Source organism: Falco peregrinus, chromosome 4 (assembly GCF_023634155.1).
Source record: "Falco peregrinus isolate bFalPer1 chromosome 4, bFalPer1.pri, whole genome shotgun sequence".
Lineage (NCBI taxonomy): Eukaryota > Metazoa > Chordata > Aves > Falconiformes > Falconidae > Falco > Falco peregrinus.
This window is the reverse complement of record NC_073724.1, coordinates 56,254,277-56,272,163: the sequence shown is the minus strand read 5'-3', so window position 1 is coordinate 56,272,163 and position 17,887 is coordinate 56,254,277. Positions and strand designations below refer to the sequence as shown.

Below are 17,887 nucleotides of genomic sequence, written 5' to 3'. Positions count from 1 at the left end.
ATTCATGGGGCTATGGGATATAGATATGTCTCGGACAGGTACAAAATACTCTGTGGAATGACAGTGCCAGGACACAACAGTGTAAATCAAAGCCCAATACCCTACCACATTTAGCAACCATGCTCCTTGTGCTTTACTCTATATAGATCTGTTGTATTCGATACCAGAAGTAAATTGGTTTTAGTGGAGGAACTTGAAAGTAAATAACGTGCGCTCTGCTGGGAAGTGCCACATCCCTAGCAGTGGCACTGTCCCTTGAGGAGGATTTCACACAGGGGGAAGGAGGGAGGCATCGTGCCTTCAAAAGATTTCACTGCATAGGAGACTGGTAATGAGTAACACACATTATCTCCATACCCTACTGAGACACTTTCTTCCTCTCAGGAAAAATTATATTTTATAAACACATTTAGACTTTTTCTCTGAAATACAGTTGTAAGGACAAATCCAGCATAGATGGAGACAGAAGGAAAGATGGGATCTCCTGGCACTGTTCAGGGAAAGCTATCTAACTTGATGTCCCAGCAGGGAAAATGCTGTGCACTTAGGGCGGACTATCTTGCTCACTTGAAAGCCATTCTAAGCCTGGAGAGAGGAAGTGGTTTGGCTGCATCTTTCACAGTACAGTAACTCCAGTCAATTGGATTCTTGAAGCAGGCTTTCTAAAAGGTGTACCATTACTTCCTCTTGATATTTTTTGTGTCTTTACTCATTAACGAAATATATGAAGAAGCACTCTGGGATGGAGAGGGAGGGAGCTGCAACAACAACCATTTGCAGAATCCCACCAGGTTCAAACATCACTACTACCTTTTTCAAAGTCAGTAGAGACATACCTTTGGACAGAGGCCAAAACTAAAGGTATATTACAGGCCCAAAACCTTTGATATGTTCCAAGCGCAGTAGGTGTGTCTAAAGCTAATACATAGAAATGCATCTGGGCTAAGACATGCCAGGAGAGAGTTGTCCTCACTGTGGAAGTCAGGTCTATCTTCTCATGAGCCTACCCTACTCAGATGGCCATTGCATGGGGAGGATGGCCATCAGTGTCTCTGCGCTGGAATGAGGCGCATAAGGCATATGGAGCCCAACTGAGGACAGGCAGATGGATGCTGTAGAGCAGTGCTAGGGCTTTGATGCTGAAATGAAAATAAAGGGTGTGGTGGTGCCAGTCTCTTGCCTGCCATAGGTAAAATAGTAGAAAGCTTCCTGAGCCTATCCTGCACAAAATGTAGTGACTGTTTGGTCTCTGATGGAAAAATGTTAGCATAAGCAAAGGGCTTTAGGCCAAGGAAGACTGATAATGCTTCTCCCTAGTCTCCCTACCTTCTTAATTAAAAGGGAAAATGAAAAAAGGATTTAGATTATATTGAAAGAAAAGACACCAGGGAGCAGATTCAATTTTTGAGTCACCACAGAAATTCTTTAAAATTAAATTACAGTGTTGTAGATCTGACATAGGATGTATTATTATAGTGCCCCAGAGAAGGTCAATAAAGTGTATTGTAAGGTCTCCGCAAGATTCTATCAGGACTATAATATAGATAAGTCTCATTATTTCACATGTTTTGCAGCTGCTGTAACTTAATTTTCAGGGGTGCCATCATATAATTATCAAAGATGATTAAATTTTATGCCCCCAAATCTTGCAGGTTATGTCTACAGGGAAAGAGTTCAAACATATTATATAATAGCAAAGATAAAATTAGACTCCAGAGAATGAATAAATAAATCACACTAAGCAAAAAAAGGCAACATATCTACCAACAGACCGGCACATTTACAGCTGCAGTTACTGCCATATGATGAAAAGACCAATTTAAAGCACTGCAAATTTGCAGGTATTTCCCAGAACCTTGACTCTTAACCACTTACCAGTAAAATATCTCTGGTCTTTCAGATACAAAATCTGTCCACACTGACTGATGTTTTCATCTTCTCTACAAATACAGATGGACCACTGTGTCTTAATATTCCATGTGTGGGCCAGATTTTGCCTCCAGCACTCACTGTGAAATTGCAAGAGCACAAAATTTATGTATATTTAAATTCACATTAATTTCACAAGGAAAAAAATGGGAAAGATTGGTGGTGGGCTTATTTAGTCTAACCAAAGGTGCTTACTGCCGTCTGACATGCCCTCAATATCTGGGACATCTGAATTGGGCTGGCAGTTCAGACAAAAGACTTGTGAAAGAGGTCTGCTCCTTTGTAAAATAACAGCTGAAGGCAGGGGAGCATGGTGGGATCTAAAATTAATCTAGATGTCATTATATATTAGCAAGTTATTTTTTTCCTGAGGGGTTATTTAGCTGGGGAGTTTGATCCGGTGCCTGCTGAAGGACCCAGGTGTTTTGATCACTGGGATAGGTCCCAAGACTTATTTTAATCATCAGCCTATGTGGGCCAGGGATTTAACCTAGGACTGGCCATTTATCAGTCTATACCTTTTGTGTGGTAAGGGAATAAATTAAGATTTGCTGATTGTGGTAACTTTAAGTTGAAAAAATGTGGCGGGAATAGTGGCCAAGAGATGATGAGAACAAGGAGGAATGTGCAGAGGCTGAAAAGACCAGCCCATCAGGGAGTGGAGGAAACGTGGACGATGCTAGCTGTCCTTTTTGCCTGTTTGAATATGAGGCCAGCTGACGTCAATGAAAAGCATGCACTGAAAACTGAGGAAAAGACTCTGTATGTGGAAATTTCATGCCATAAGACTGAGTTCTTTAAGCCATGTCTGAAGCATCAGGTGTCGACCACTTCCCAGGCAGGAGAAGTCTCCTTATCGCTCAAGGTAGCTATGCCTGTGTGTCAAATCCTCACCACAGAGAGGCTGATTTACTGCCCCACCGTAGGGTCTGCCAGCCCCTTTTTGACTGCCTGGCACAGCCCTGGGCTGTAGGAGCACCCCCACAGCCACCCAGCCTGGCCCAGGCTTGGCCTTGGCAGCCCCACGGCTGGTCCGGATCAGTCTTGCTTTCACCAGATGCATTTTCTTTGACAATCTTCTGTTGATTCACCAATTTACTTGAAGCAGCTGTGCCTGCTGCATTTGTAGTGTGAGGTGAGGGGAGCTTCTGGGGAGAATTCAGGGAGCCTTATGGAAAACGCAAGTTTTTGTAACGAAGTGTAGATTTTTGTGGATTTAATGGTAGTACAGCTGGTGCTGCTTGGATGAGGCATTTCTGAGAAGATGAGTAATTAATCATTGCTACTTATATCCAGACTGTTTACATTTCAGCTTTTTGTACTACAGTATAACTCTGATAAAGTAGGTATGTTAAGGGCAGTTCAAACTATTCACACTATCAGCTAAGACTCCAGGTTTTTCTTATGTCTCAGAACACCACTTTTGCCTCTGGTACCACATGAATAAAACCTACACAGCAAAACCCATTCTGCTGTGAACTCCATAGTGATGCTGGGCCAGCATTACAGTTCCCAGAGCTACCTCAGTTCTCCCTCTTTTGGCACTGGCTGTCGTCATTATCTGAACGACTTCACCTCAATGCTCTGCAGAGCCCTCTGCACTGCTTCCCAAACCCCTGCACCTCCCCAGTCTCCCACCACCTCTCGCTACAGTGAGTACCTGCATCTGATGTCTTCCCCCCATGACCCCTCCTTAAAATCACATCCAGTTTCCATCTCTCTTCCTAGCTCACATTCTTGCTACCCTGCTCCCAGTCCCAGTCTCCCTCTCCCTCCTTGGTCTCCAATGCTTCCTCACCAGGTTTTCCTCCTAATTTGCTTTGCATGCCCACTCCTTGCCCGCTTAGAATTCAAATCATCCTTTTTCTAGGCTTTCCAAGCACTGGCAAGGTTGTTGTAATTACTGAGTTGGTCTTCCAGTGCCAGAGCATTCTTATTCTTATTACTTACCTAGAGAAAAGGATTTGAAATGTGGTGCCCTGGAGGGGATGGGAATGCCTACTTTAGTCTAGAGCAAGAGGCTAGAAAAATATTCAAAGACCCAAAAGCCCAAGAGCAAAGAATATTTCTAAGATTTTTAGAGAATGGACAGGCTGGGAGTCATTTGTAACTATATTTAAAAGAAGTGTAATATTCCTAGTATTCCTAGAATGGCTTTATATCAAGAAGCTCAAAATATGCCAGTCATTAACTAAGCTTAACAGCTGTTAACTAAGTGCTGCTGCAAGGAAAGCATAGGCTCCATCAAGCCAGCAGATGAGAAGCTGCAGAGGTAGATGCAGAACCCAGAGCTCTCATTTCACAGGGTATTCTGAAGGACTAGCTCGAAAAAATTATAGTACAATATTTAGCATTTTTATTTGTGTGAAAGAAGCATAGAAAATTGCCTTCAGTGTTTACCTGGGTATCATTTTGCATGCTCCCTTCGTATGAAAATAATGTATGGATATGTTTAAATTAAATGATGTATTTGTGCATGCAAATCAGTTTTCTTACACGTAGGCAGAAGTCTCTTCAGATGTATGTGCAATTTAAGAAGCAGCTTTGAACATTTGGCCCTGTATTTGCCTGAAGGAAAGAAATCCAGTACATTAAGATCACATTCTTCTGTGCCCAGCCTTAGCAGTTCATAGAGCATGTTGGGTCACTGACTCTGCTAAGCATTTAAATTAACTTTTCTTAACAATTACAGTAATTAAGTCTCTCCTAAATTACAAATTAAGATCATCTGGATGCATTATAGAAGCAAAGGTGGTATTAGCAGGGGGGACAAAACAAAAAGCTTACCAAGTCTTCAATTACTCATAATTTTACAGAGAAATGTGTGTTTTTACAGATGAGGCTGTGCTGTTGCTGTGGGTGTGTAGGCTGAGGCATCTCTGCAGTACATCCTGGCCGCTGCTTCTGTTCCTGCTGCTCTCCCTGCTCCTCGTGTAGCCTCTTTGGCTGTTTGTAAGATCTTTGTTAGGTATGCCAAAGTGCTGGTGCGAGTTTGCCGTGGCTTAAAACTCTTGTATCCATACAATATGTTGATGTCCTCTACCTCCCTGTCTCTCTGAGCACTTGCCTGACTGGTGAGCAGCTGGCTTGTTCCAGATGTAAAACATTACATGGACCAGTGTATAAAGCACTAAGATAATGGGGGAAATTTGGCTTAAATACAGGCTTGAGCCTCAAGCTAACATGGCAGTATAGGCAGAGCCATTAGGAAAGCAACTTAATTTTTGTTTGTCCAGCATGTACCACAAATAAAGACCAGTTATACTGTAAGCTTCTGGTGTAGACCTGCATAATATTTGGCCAGCAAACGATTCACTTAGCCTTTGTTTTTTGTGGTTAACAGAGTAAAATATCTGGGTAGTATTTCAACAGGAAGGCAAAGGACACAGGAACATTGCAAAGGGTGTGGGTGGAAAGAAAGGGGTGCATTGCAGCCAGAGGATTTAATTTCAGATCATTAACAGGAGAGAACCATTTTCTACCTTTGAAGGATATAAAAACAAAGGAGGCATTTCAGAGCCTGCATAAGCTGTAGAAACAGAATGTCCAAAGGAGACTCTTGGAAGAGTTTAGCCAGGATTTACATAGTGAGAAGTCAGTATGAAGATAAATCAGCCAGTGTGGATGCCAAAGTGACTGGCGCAAGTGAGATCTATCAGTCCAGCTTACGTTATTGTGCACCAGGTATGACCTCATGACCCTTGTTCTTCTGTCTTCCCAAGCTTAACATCTTGTGAAAGTGTTTTCAAAGTCAATTCAAGATACAAACAAGAGGCCAAACTGGCTCCTACATCTTTCTTTTCAGGCACAAGATCTTAAGGCATCTGTGCAGGCTGCCAGCACAGAGATGTTTTCCACTGCCGTTGAACAGTGGTCGCTTCAACTGTAGCTCATTGACTTCACAGATACTATTTACATGCTCACTAATGTTTCTGAGGAGTCTTGCCCAGAACAATCTGGACCATGGGCCAGAGAAAGCACAGAAAAATGCATTGGTTTAAACCAAAATCTTCGGCTGCTGCCAACACCCCAGTCCAGTTTTCACCATCTCCACCCTTTAGTTTAAAAGAAAAAATGAAGAAGATAAAAATATTTAACCAGCAAGCAGTGAAAATGCTTGGAAGAGTTCTTGGTTTAAGCCCTCGGTCTAATTCAGGCCCTATGTACCAAGAGAGTACTTTGAATACTGTGTTGTTAGATGTGCTGGAAAGAGAAACACACACAGGCCTCTCACACATCTACATATGCCTTCTATTCTGAGGATATTTTCCCAGGAATTAGCATTTTAAAACAATTGTGGAAAAAGCTTTGGATTCCTTCTGGGAGATGATCCCAAGAAGCTCGGTTGATATATTGTAGGAACAAAAGACAAGGTAGGGAAGTTGGGTTCTGGTCTAAGAAAGGTAATGAACTGCTTCAGGGCAAACAGAACTAGAATCCTACCTCTGAGCAAGCACATGGCCTTACAGTTCACCTTTAAAATGGAAACAAGAAGGATGCTTGGAGAACAGCCTGCCAATGGGTAGCAGACAGTGCAGACAGTGGTGTCAGCCATGCCTCCTGATTGCCTGCTAACCTTCAACCACCTGCACTCATATGGCGGTATTATTGCAAGGCTGGGTTTGGTTTTTTAACCAGCTGACAGTTTGAATGTATTGTGTATTTTGAAGGTTAGTAATATACCATAGTCATACTTTACAGATGATACAACACCCTACTAAAATATTAATTTTTTTTAAATAATAAAAAAATACTATCAAATCTGCAAACCATCTACATTCAAGAAGGCAAGTAATCTGCCAAGAAAGAAGTTACAAACAAAATGGAAATTCATAGTAATACCTTTGAAAAATATGCTACAAGCATGTATTTGGAAAAGCATCCTGAATACTTCCTCTTCATACAAACTTCCTAGATTAAAGGTGTATTACATATATTAAGTGTAATAAGAGTGTAATTGATTTTAAGGGATGTGAATTTAAATTTTCCTGTCACTCTGGAGAAAGAGCATGGACACCGGATGGGTAGTGAATGGAATGGGATATTCTACTAGACCCAGAAATTTGTTTTGGCCAGATTTACAACCTAAGCTTCCTTGATTTTTTCCACCATTCAAGTGACAAATTGTGACATCATTGTGGTTAGCTTTACATATAATTTTATGATGCAAATTTCATTTAGGTTTTGGGTTTGAACCAATGGCTCAAATCACCACCAACTTAGAAACTTGTTTTAAAAGGTGTTTATAAGGTCAAAACAGTTTATGTCCTGTTTATAATTTTTTATGAAATTGAAGTCAAGTGATGACCATGTATTTGATAACAAAAATCTCTAAGATTATAAAAATTGTAACAAATGCTTAAAACACTGCTTCAGTTACCCCTTCTAAGCGATTCCTCCAAGTCAGATTACTCCAATGTTTTATTCAACGCTTACATACAACAGAGAAAAGCAAACTCCAAGCCGAGCGCCTCCTGGTTTATGTCAAAAGTAAGGCATTTACAGGCTCAGGTCTTGCTTGAAGTATCTATGAACAATTTTTTGCAAGTTAAATCACTTCTTAGGTGGCTAAATGACCTCAGTATGCCATAGCTATTTGAGAACAACTGTTAACTAAAGAATTCCCTCATGTAACTCCCCATAAGTGTAACAGTGAAATACACGCTTTAATATGCTGGTGACTACTGCTCTTAACAGGTGGCAGGGCTTGCTGTCGTCACATCAAGGTTCAGATCCCTTCTGAGGGATGCAGCCTGATCCATCAAAAGTGGAGGCTGCCAAGTAAGATGGTTCATCATTCAAGCACCTCCTATGCCTACTACTTCTTGGCTTTCTGCTCAGATCTTGTAAATTCTAGTGGCATAAGAAATGCATTATTTGTGCTACTTAAACCCACCAGATAAGTGTTCCTCTGGCAATCAAGTGTGAAACTGCTGGATTCCCAAGTGTCCTGCAGGGTTTCAGTTACCTGTTTGGACAGGAAAGCTTATGGCTTTTGCTGAGGTAATCAGGAGTAAAATGTTTTTGAATAATCTGGGTCTTATACTCTTACTGGTTTATTTCTTTATAAGAAGTCACCAGATGAGTATGACGGTGCTAAAGACGAACTTTTCCTGACTGGCAGGGGTTACACAAGATAAGGTAGAATTAGGCACCTGAGGCTGAATTTAAAGAGTTACCCAAATTACTTTGCAAGTGCAAACTACAGTACTCTATTCAATTATAGGCTAAGGTATTGTGCTTTTTACTAGACTTTTCCTCCGCTGTAATGTCTAAACAAGTGAAACTCCTAATCATAGGGGTTGTCAAAGGCAGAGGCAAAGGGATGCAGAAGGAGAAGGAGCATATTCACACTGCAGGCAGCTGAATACTGTCCTGGAAACTCTGTCTCTGACACAACTTTGTCTCAGAGGCTCCCTGCCTTATTATCCTGCTTCCCACGAGACACACAACACAGGCCTGACAGAGCAATAAACTCTTGTGCTGGCTGCTGCTGAAGTCACTGCAAGCTCCTCTGGAATATATCAAGTGCTGTACACTGTGGTGTAGCCTGAAAAAATCAGTACTGAAGCATTTGAAATCAAACATCTGAAGTTATTGGGCATATTTGATCATCATTTGTCCTCCGTTTCTCTCCTTTTTCTATTAAATCAGGCTAACATTACCCATTTTAGAGAGAAGTTGAAGATACAATCAATATTGCTTGTAAAGCTCTGGAATACTAAGTGTTTTACAAGAGACATCCATAATATCTTGGCAACAACCATAAGAAAGTTAATAGATGTGTAGCAGGGCTTGCTATTGTGTCATTAATAATACTCATGCTTCCACATTGCATAAGGAAGAAAAAAGGATTGCAATAAGAGCTACCTGTTCAATGTGCATTGACTGGGGTGGGTACACGTCCGATGTCTGGGGACAGAAGCTGCAGAGGTAACCTTCACTGTGGGCATACCATGAATTCTTCGCTGCGTTAATTCTGGTCTTGTACTGCATCCTCTCTTCCCTTCACAGCCATGCATGTGGTGTCCAGCCATGGATATACATATAGACCCAAGAAGCCTGCAAATTTTAATTTCTGATCTCAAAAGAAAAAAAACTGAAAAAAACCCCCAAGTGTTCCTTTGATATTATATTGACCTTTGGTCATTCCCAGTTTTCTCTCTCCCTCTCTCCCTTTGCAAGTTTTCCCTCATCTTGTTGTTCTTGCTAATTTTCATCACTTTCTTCTCCCTTTATGCTAATACTCCCATCCTTTCTAGCCTGTCATTGTCCCCTTCTCTTCCTTTTTCCCCGCAACCTAACCATTGCCCTGTGCCTTCCTCTCCTCCTTTCCTTTTCTTTCCTCCCTGCACTCACTCATGTTTCATGTTCCTTCCTAGCTCATGTATTCTTCCTGTGCATCAGACGTGCCATTAAAAGCACAGGAGGCAGATTTCTTTTCCTTTCAGATCAGCACTACAATGCCAGTAAGACTAACAAGGAATAATTACAGGGAAAAGTTTGTCTGGCTTCTACAGTGTTGGAGCACATTCACAGCAGGAGGAAAGTTTGGAAAACCAAATAACTCACTTTTCATTGTGAAATGCAAATAGCAACACTCACAGACTCATACCTCTCTGAGATTGGTGTGGGTAGTAGCAAAAAGCAAACTACAAATTTTCCTTTCTCCAAAATATTAATACTTAAGTCAAAATCTGGGTAATGCTAAGGTTTCCTAAAGAAATACTTTGATAAATATTAGCTTAGGGAAAATTGCTCCCTTTCTTCTGTGGTCAAATAACTTGTAGTCTGACTTTTCAGAACTGTTATAGTCTCTGACAGTTTGATACTAAAGACAGATAAGATAAAGTTGGACTGTTTTGAAAAGATAGAGAAAATACAAGGTCAGCGCACATTGTCTTCTTGATTTTGGACAGAACATCAGCATGTGCGTAAGTATTCATAATTTACATTGAATATATACATAACCTAGGGACTGCCCTAAAGGTTAGGGTGATAAAGAAACTGTCTGACATTGACATCTTTTGGGCTGGATGATTTCAGCAGAGAAATTATAAAATTAAATGAGATAGATAAGAACATGGAAGATGAAGATGGAAGAAATCTCTCATAGTTGAGATTTCATGCAAAAGTTTGGAACAACAAACAGCAAATCCAGAAGCATCAGACATTAATGTGCTTTAAAACCATAGTTTTATCTCCTCCCCAAATCATAAAACCTCATAAAATGTGACAAAGTTTTAGAAATATGAATATGGTAAGTAAAAGAAACCAACTGTATGACAAATGTTTTGCCTGGAGATTATGCAACAAGGAATAAAAATAAATGAAACTACATAGAAGAATTTTGATAAAGCAAATAATTTTACAACAGTAAGTACAGAAATGTCAATGCATAGGAAAGGACAACATATATGCAAATGACAAAAATTGCAATGCAAAACAGTACATACGAACAAAGATGCTGCAGAGAATGAAGCTACAAATTCAGAGTGAAATACAGTGTAAGACAGTAAATACCCACTCTTCCCTGGTTTAGAATTTTATATCCAAAGTCTAGCTCAAAAAAGCTTGAGCTACTGACCGTCCTAGCATCCAATCTTTTTATTAAATCATCAGCAAAACTCCAACAGACATTCATAATCAGGAAGAGGCCTCTTTAGATTATTTTTAATACAAGTTCCTACAATAGTGTATCTCAAATGTCCTGTACTCCATTTGTTCCTGGCCCTCCAGCTTAACTCTTTCCTAGCTTCCTCTCTTCCCTTGTCCCCTTTTCAGACATTAGAGAAAGAGTTGTCCTTGGATCCATCCTCCTGTGCTCTCCAAAGCCCATCTGATTTTTTTCAAAGACTGTGAAGAAGATACCATATAGCATATAAAGTGTTCTCTCTCAACAACAAAGGAAAAGGTGGTTTCATTTGGTTTTCATTTAACTACTTCTACAGTAGTTGGCATGAGGTCTTCCTTCCAGGAAAGGAGTCATAGTTAATACATTTGTTAATTACATACACTCTAGAAGGCACAGAAATACATTGTTAAATATTTCAAGTATTACAAACACGAGAGCATGGTTACTGTTAGCGTTTGAGCTAAGCTAATTGCTTCGTCATTTTCAAACGCTAGCTGCCTTTCTTGTAGAAAGACATAATTCTGAAAATTAGGAAAATATTTAAATGAGCTAGCCCGGAACAGTCTGCCTAATGATTTGAAAGAAGTTCTCCAAATGCTACATGGAGTTTTGTGACTGTTGGTAATCAGCTTCAGTTCCCAGGTATCTGTGGGGCTGGGGGCTTCTTATGAGAAATAAACCAAACCTTTCTGGCTGTAGGAAAGCTTTCTCAGACTAGTCTCTGTACAAGCCAACAGCCATGTGCATTTTCTCAGACCTAATAAAAAAAGCAGAGGCTGAAAGGGAGCGCTGTGGTTCATGGAAAAAAGAGAACCAGTGAAGGGCAGAACCTACTTGCCAACCACATTGGAGGTAGAAAGTGTTGGGGGAGAAGGGCTGAGGGTGGCAGTAGGTGTTACAACAAAACTGACTAAAGGGACTGGGTGAATTATGAAGGAAAGGAAGAGGGTTGGAAGCCCTGGATGAGCACATTCAGGTGTAGTCATCAGTTTAACATCAGTGAGTCCAGCCTTTGAAGCCGGTGGATACTTAGAGAAGGTGGAAGCCCTCTGCAGGAGTGTGCTTACGATTCTATGTTTTGGGAAACACATGTAAGCACTGGGGAAGGGGCCCTTTATCAAGCATACCCCCAGAAGTGCTGCCTTTTAACTGCTAGGACATCCTTTTCAGTTATTTTACTTTTCCTTCTTACAGTATTATTCTCTCTTAGCCCTTAGTTTTGCAACAAGATGGACATCACATCTTCTGGGAGAAAAAAAGGGTCTTTAGGTGGCTCAGCTTTAGGTATAAAGCAGATGATTTTCTACCACAAGAGGAGAAAGGATCGCCAAGGACCGAAGTGTCTCACAGTCCTCTCTCCTTCTCCTCCTTGTGTCACCATCTGTGGATGCAGATGTCCTGCACCACACTGGGCAGGGGAGTACCAGCCCCTGCAGAAAAGGAAGAGGATGCAAAATGCAAAAGGGAGAGTACCATCAGCCTTACTTAGTTGATGACAGCAGCAAGAACGTACACAAGGCAAACCCCTGTGTCTGCTTTAGTTATGTAGTGCAGGCACTTTTCATGCCACCCTACCTCTTCTATGACCTGAAGGAAGACACGGGCCCTTTGGATAAACCTAAGGAATATTACAGTGACATACCCTGCCCTTGTGTTGTCTCTCACATGACCAAAGGTAGGGTGGAAGGATGATTACGTGACAACAGATAGCCATGTGCCACAGAACCCTCCACCCCAATAGAAAAGATAAGCAGTAAGAAGCCTCACAAGTCTGGGTGGCTGAATCCATAGGTTATCACGACCCAACCCTCCTTTCCTTCTTCATGGCCACATCTACTTATTTTTGCACTTGTGCTTGCAGGTGTCCTCATTTCAGCTGGGTGCCCAGGGTAGTAATTTCAGCTGTGTCAGAGAAGGTAAGTGGACACACATGGATGTCATAGGGGCTGAAAGGGGGAGTTAATCCTTTCAGCCTGATACCTGATGGGAGGCATTAAAATGACAAAAAAATGCGTTCATTTTGGAGGCCTTTTGACAAAGGTAGCTCTTCTTCTTTCATACTTACTTTTCCACTGTAACTGGGTCAGCAAAAGATGGTATGTTCTTTTCACACAGCTCTTCACCACTAAAAAGGGCACACACTCAGCATGACACACAACCTGCTGAGCAGTTCCTCTGGGCCAGCTGTCAGCCCTGGTAGGATGTGGACTTCAAGATGAAACCATGAGAAGTTCACTCACAGGCAGGGCCCTGGGCACCTGTATTGCATTGTGATTTTACCCCAGGTATGGCCTGGATGCCCTGACATCAGCAGGGCTGCTAAACAGCTGAAAGCACATTCTCATTGTGGCTTTTGATTGCCTTCTGCTTAGAAGACTGGGAGAAACAGAAGAATGAAAAATACCTTAATTTAGGTTAAAGATATAGAACATAAAATCCTATGGCGCCTCTCAGATCCTTGATGATACACCATCTTCAGAAAAACATTTTGCTCCAGAAGTACTGGAACTAATGAATCCTGATTTCCTACAGATTTCTGTCCCGTGGGTTGACTGACTTGTGTGGTTCAAGAAGATGTATGCTCTTTGGGTGGCTGGAGAACGTGTGAGATCTCTCTCTGCATGGATTTGTTGCTTTCTCATAAGGTGTGTTCGCATTGTGCTTTCCTCAAATCTGGGCAACAAATTGGGGATGACTGTCTTTAGCCAGCTGCTTATTGTTAAGAGACTTCTGAGGTCTTTGGTGGCCAGTAGATTCAATAGTTGTTAGAAGGAACACAAACTTCTCAATAGCCTCACTTCCATAGGAAATGGGGCTAAAAACCTGTTGTTCTCCTTCTGCCTTTTGCTCCACACTTTCTTCTGTCTTTCATGGTCCTGCAGCCTTTGCCTCTTGGATGCACCCTGTGGGCTGTAGGGAGGCAACCTCATTCCTAGTGTATTTCATCATTTCCAGTGAACCTGCCCAGCTCAGCTATTACTGCCTTTGTCCTTGTCTCTCCTAAAACTTCATCTCAGCAAGGAACTCAGTTCAGGAATGATTCAGTTGCTGCTAAGAGAAGCAGTCCCTCTGGAAGGCCAGCCAGGCTTAGCCATATTTTGTCTGTGCTGTTGTGATACCAGCCATAAGCTTTTCTTCTCTGTAGGTAAGAAGTAAAAGCAACTTGCCACGTAGCCCAGGGTCAGTCTTTGACAACTGGAACCACTGAATTGAATGGCCTGCTTAATAAAATGAAAAAAATGCCCAATTATAATGTAATGTTGATTTATACCATGGAGTTTGTTATGTGTTAGATAAGAACTAGTGTGTGGCCCTGTTTTCAATGCACACATTTGCCCAACAGTGCAGTGACTGTCAAGTCAGCAGTGGAGTTACAAGAACAGCACATACCAAAATACAGATTTTATGAATCTTGTATTCCAATAAGGCTGAAAGATCTCCTTTGAGAAATATTTTCTACTGATCTTCCAAGCACTGACAGCTTTTCGTCGTACGTGTTGGATGCTCACAAAAAAAACAGTTGTAATGTTGATGTTTCTACTTTATGATCTCTGAGTTAAATGCTCTAGTTGCACTCAAGCCATTTCCAGGTATGTTGTTTTTGTTTGGTTGGGGGTTTTTTTCCACATTTCATTTATTTTCACTTCAGTGTTAAATAATGCTATCTGAGTAGGTTATTTTGCATTTTTCAATTTTAAGGAACACTGTCTTTGCAGAAGTGCTGGCAGTTCCCTCAAGCAGTAGTTGACAGCCAGAATTTCCAACCGTTAGAAAGCTCAACAGTGTAAGTATTGCTGTTCTGCTTTGAAAGAAAAGAATCAGCAGTTCAGAAGGGTGGTTATGACATTTTCAATTTGAAAAATATTAAAGTTATTCCTTTAGAATTTGTTAAAAGCAACAGGGAGCGGTGTGTTCCCTGGGCTGCCCACAGGTCCCAGGGACCCGGTGACTCTTGGGGTCTCCCGTGCTGTCCCGCCCCAATGCAGTCCTGTGAGAAGTGCGGGCGGTCCCCAGATCTGCTGCTGAAGGGTAGGAAAATGAGATGGGCTTCAGAGAAGTCACCCCAAATTCCCTCAAAATCAAGGTATCTGGGCAGAATAGCTTCATTTTCCATATCAACACCCGCTGAACCGAACCAGTTCCATCACCAGGCTTCCCCCTCGCCCCTTCTGCTCCCGGGAGCCTCCAGAAGCCTTTCCCTGCCCTGCGCCCCAGGGTCTGGCTCCCCTCCTGGGAGCCAAACCTGATAAAACCTTCTTTCCCTCCTGTTCGCCAGCAAAACCCGAACGCGGCAGGAGCGGGACAGGGATGCGGAGCTCCTCCTCATCCTGCGGTGCACCTCTAGGTGGGGTAGGCGAGTTTCCGCAGCGAGCGGAGCCCGCTCCGCCGGCCGCGGCTTTGCGAAACTTGCCCAGCAGGGCGCGAGCGGGACGGAGCCGTTGGGGCGCCCCGGCGAGGGCAGCGGGGCCGGCGGCGGGGGCTTTGGTGCGCTTGGGCTCCCCGCGACCCCGCTGGGGACATTCATGACGAGCTCTGCGAGAAGAGGAGACGTGTGCCCCAGCTTCGGCACCTGCGAGAGCCCGACCAAGGGGGTACCCCCAGCCCTGCACCCGCCGGAGGACCTCTTCCTCAGGCTTCGGCGGTGGTGAGCCCATCTGCACAAGGTAGGCTTGCGTCCGGCACCTCTGCCGCCTGGCCCCAAAGCCGGCGTGGCTCTGGTACGGAGCCGCTCTGTCACGGGGATGTCACTGAGGGCTGTGACTGGAAATCGTGTCCCTGATAGGTTTCATTTGAACGAGATCTACCGTTCAGTGAGTTTCTCTGCTCCTGGCACTGGGCTAAAGAACTGTGTTTTTCTGTGAATGCTAGAAAGCAGCTACAGTTCCTGGTAGCATCTTTGATTAAAAGCTAAAATTTCCTCACATCGAATGTGGTTTAGACTTTTTTTGTTACTAAAAGTACCGATGTTCTGACCAGTTCGCAAACTCCAGAGGATCCAGCGGGTTTGTTTTATTTGAGTGGAAGTACGTATTTCTCCAGGCGGTAGTGGAACTGCTGTTTCGGCTTTTGTGTTAACATGGCAAACTAATTTGCCTGTACATTTTAGACTGTTGCTATACTTTTGAAATCACAAGCAACGCTGTAAGATATCGCAGCATCGGTAGTGTTGTGGCTGACTGCATATACATGTGAATACATGTTTGTAGCATGCCAATTTTTATTTTCCCTGCTTCCTCAATCTTGCTGTAAAAGGGTGCTGTGGGACTGAGGGCCAGAGAAGAAAGCAGGCTGTCCGCCCATGCCAAGGATCGTCTGGGCAAGCGGTGGCATCGCATGCCTGTTCCAAACACGGTATGCTGTAGCCATATGGGCTGCCGGAGCAGCTCTGAGAAGCCCAGCTCAGCTACCTCTGGGGGTGCAGAGAGCTCAGCCAGGGCTGCAAAACTTACTGCAGCAGTAAAGTGGCCTGCTTGAGCCTTGCACGACTGTGAAAGGCTGTCACTGGTACTGAGCTGGGCTTTTTTAGCTGCTGCTGCCATGGCTACGGCACTGATAATGTGGATTAGAAAAAGTGCGGCTCAGCACTTGTATGTTTAAGAGAAAAAGTGTTTTCAGTTTTGCAGCCAGTGGAGCTTTAGATATTACATGACGGGGCACTGGGTAGCACTTCAGATCTGTCCCCCATGGGATGACTGGTGAGCTCCTCACCCGGTGCAACGGTGCCAAGGAGCTTAGTGATCACTGCCCCCTTGGGGTACCACCCAAAACCTCTTCATACGCCTCAAGCTACCAGGAAAGCTTTCACACCTACAGCCGCTGCTCATTGGAATAGACAAGGCCTATGGCTACTGCTGCCACTCCTCTACAGCAGAGCCAGGAGAGGTAGTTTCAAATGATCGGTCTTGAAATGTTTTGGACAAATGGTGGAAAACTCTGGCAGCTTTATAAGAAAAATCATGTGAGAATGCAAATTTTAAAGGGAAAGTAATGTGATTGTGCAAAATGGAGTCAAACCCTGTGACTATGATCAGAATTATTCAGTTCTTTGTTCTTCTCTGTCAGAAACAGAAAGTGAAAAGTAAAGAAAATTCAGGCATCCTCTATTGAAGAGCAACACTGATAAGAAATTAATTTTGAAAGTAATAAACAAAAGCAATCAAATGAAGGAATATATTCTATTCATTAGCAGCCCTTTTGGCTCCACACCTCTCAGTGGAAACAATTTCACCTTGGGGTAAGCTCCTGTGAGCCCCATTTCACTGGAGATGTCTGACAAGGGTCAAACTGTTACCAAAGCTTGGCGCAGCGCATTTGGTTGGTAGGGTACAGCATAGTTGTATTGCTGTTTGCAATAGCATAGTCTGACCACAACAAAGAGCTCAGATGAGAATGTGCCCAGAAAAAGCCAGCAGGCTTTTTTTTTTTTTTTTTTTTTTTTTTTTTTTTTTTTTTGTAGATAGATAGCTTGTACAGAAAACTGCTGTTCATAAATAAGCATTTTTTTTTCTATTGCAGCTAGATGGAAAACATGTGATGCTTTCATTTTTCACATCAGATCGTGAGATGGTCATTTTCAAGGGATCATACTGAATTGTATGCCATGGAAATCATCTCACTGAAAATGTTGAACTGAATGTAATTGTACCATAGAAGTGTTTAGAATTCCTCTGAAAATGGCTACATGTAAAACATTGTAACTTTACATGCAAGGGTGACATTTCTTGGAGGACTGGAGTATTTTGACAGAGTCTACAGTTTCTAATTGAACCCATATAGCCATGCTAGATAAATGTTCCAAGTCTCAGTTTTCAAAAAACAGCAGCATAAGCTTTTGAAGATAAGATTAATATTTAGATAATGTTTTTCTCATGTTGTCATCAGTGGAGGAATTCCCCCCTAATATCCTTAACAGAGTTGTTTCCTTTAACCATGTTAGGATGGAACTGGGTTTCAGATCATATCTACCCTGCTTCTCTTCTCAGCTAAAGGGTAGATAAATTGCAACGTGAGCTACTGCCTATAGCAGAATAACCCAGAGGTTCCAGCATGGCCACACCCTACATGAGTCATTGGTGAGGAGCTGGGGATAGATCAGCCTTTCCATTCACTCCCGTTAAAGGTATCCTGTTTCTTCCTCCAATTATTCTCCAGACCAGGCCTTTGCTGCCTTCTGGTGCCCTCCTGACCCTCAAGACCCACTATATTTTTTTATGATGCATCCAGAACATAACAGGTGCCCCTTTTTACCCAACAGCTCCTGGAGCAGCAGCTATTGTTGGAGAAAACCCTTCCTTCCTAATATGTAGAAATGTTCTGGACAGT

At 42.6% G+C, this 17,887-nt stretch overlaps 1 protein-coding gene across 2 annotated transcripts in view; it reads left to right on the top strand.

The window, feature by feature from the left end:
- The first annotated feature begins 14,919 nt into the window (after positions 1 to 14,919).
- The window catches only part of EDAR (ectodysplasin A receptor), a 73,361-nt gene continuing 70,393 nt past the window's right edge, over positions 14,920 to 17,887 (top strand). For both annotated transcript variants that reach the window (XM_005228650.3, XM_005228649.3), the window contains exon 1: positions 14,920 to 15,228. The gene's annotated coding sequence lies outside the window, so the exon portion shown is untranslated. The remainder of the gene's footprint in view (positions 15,229 to 17,887) is intronic.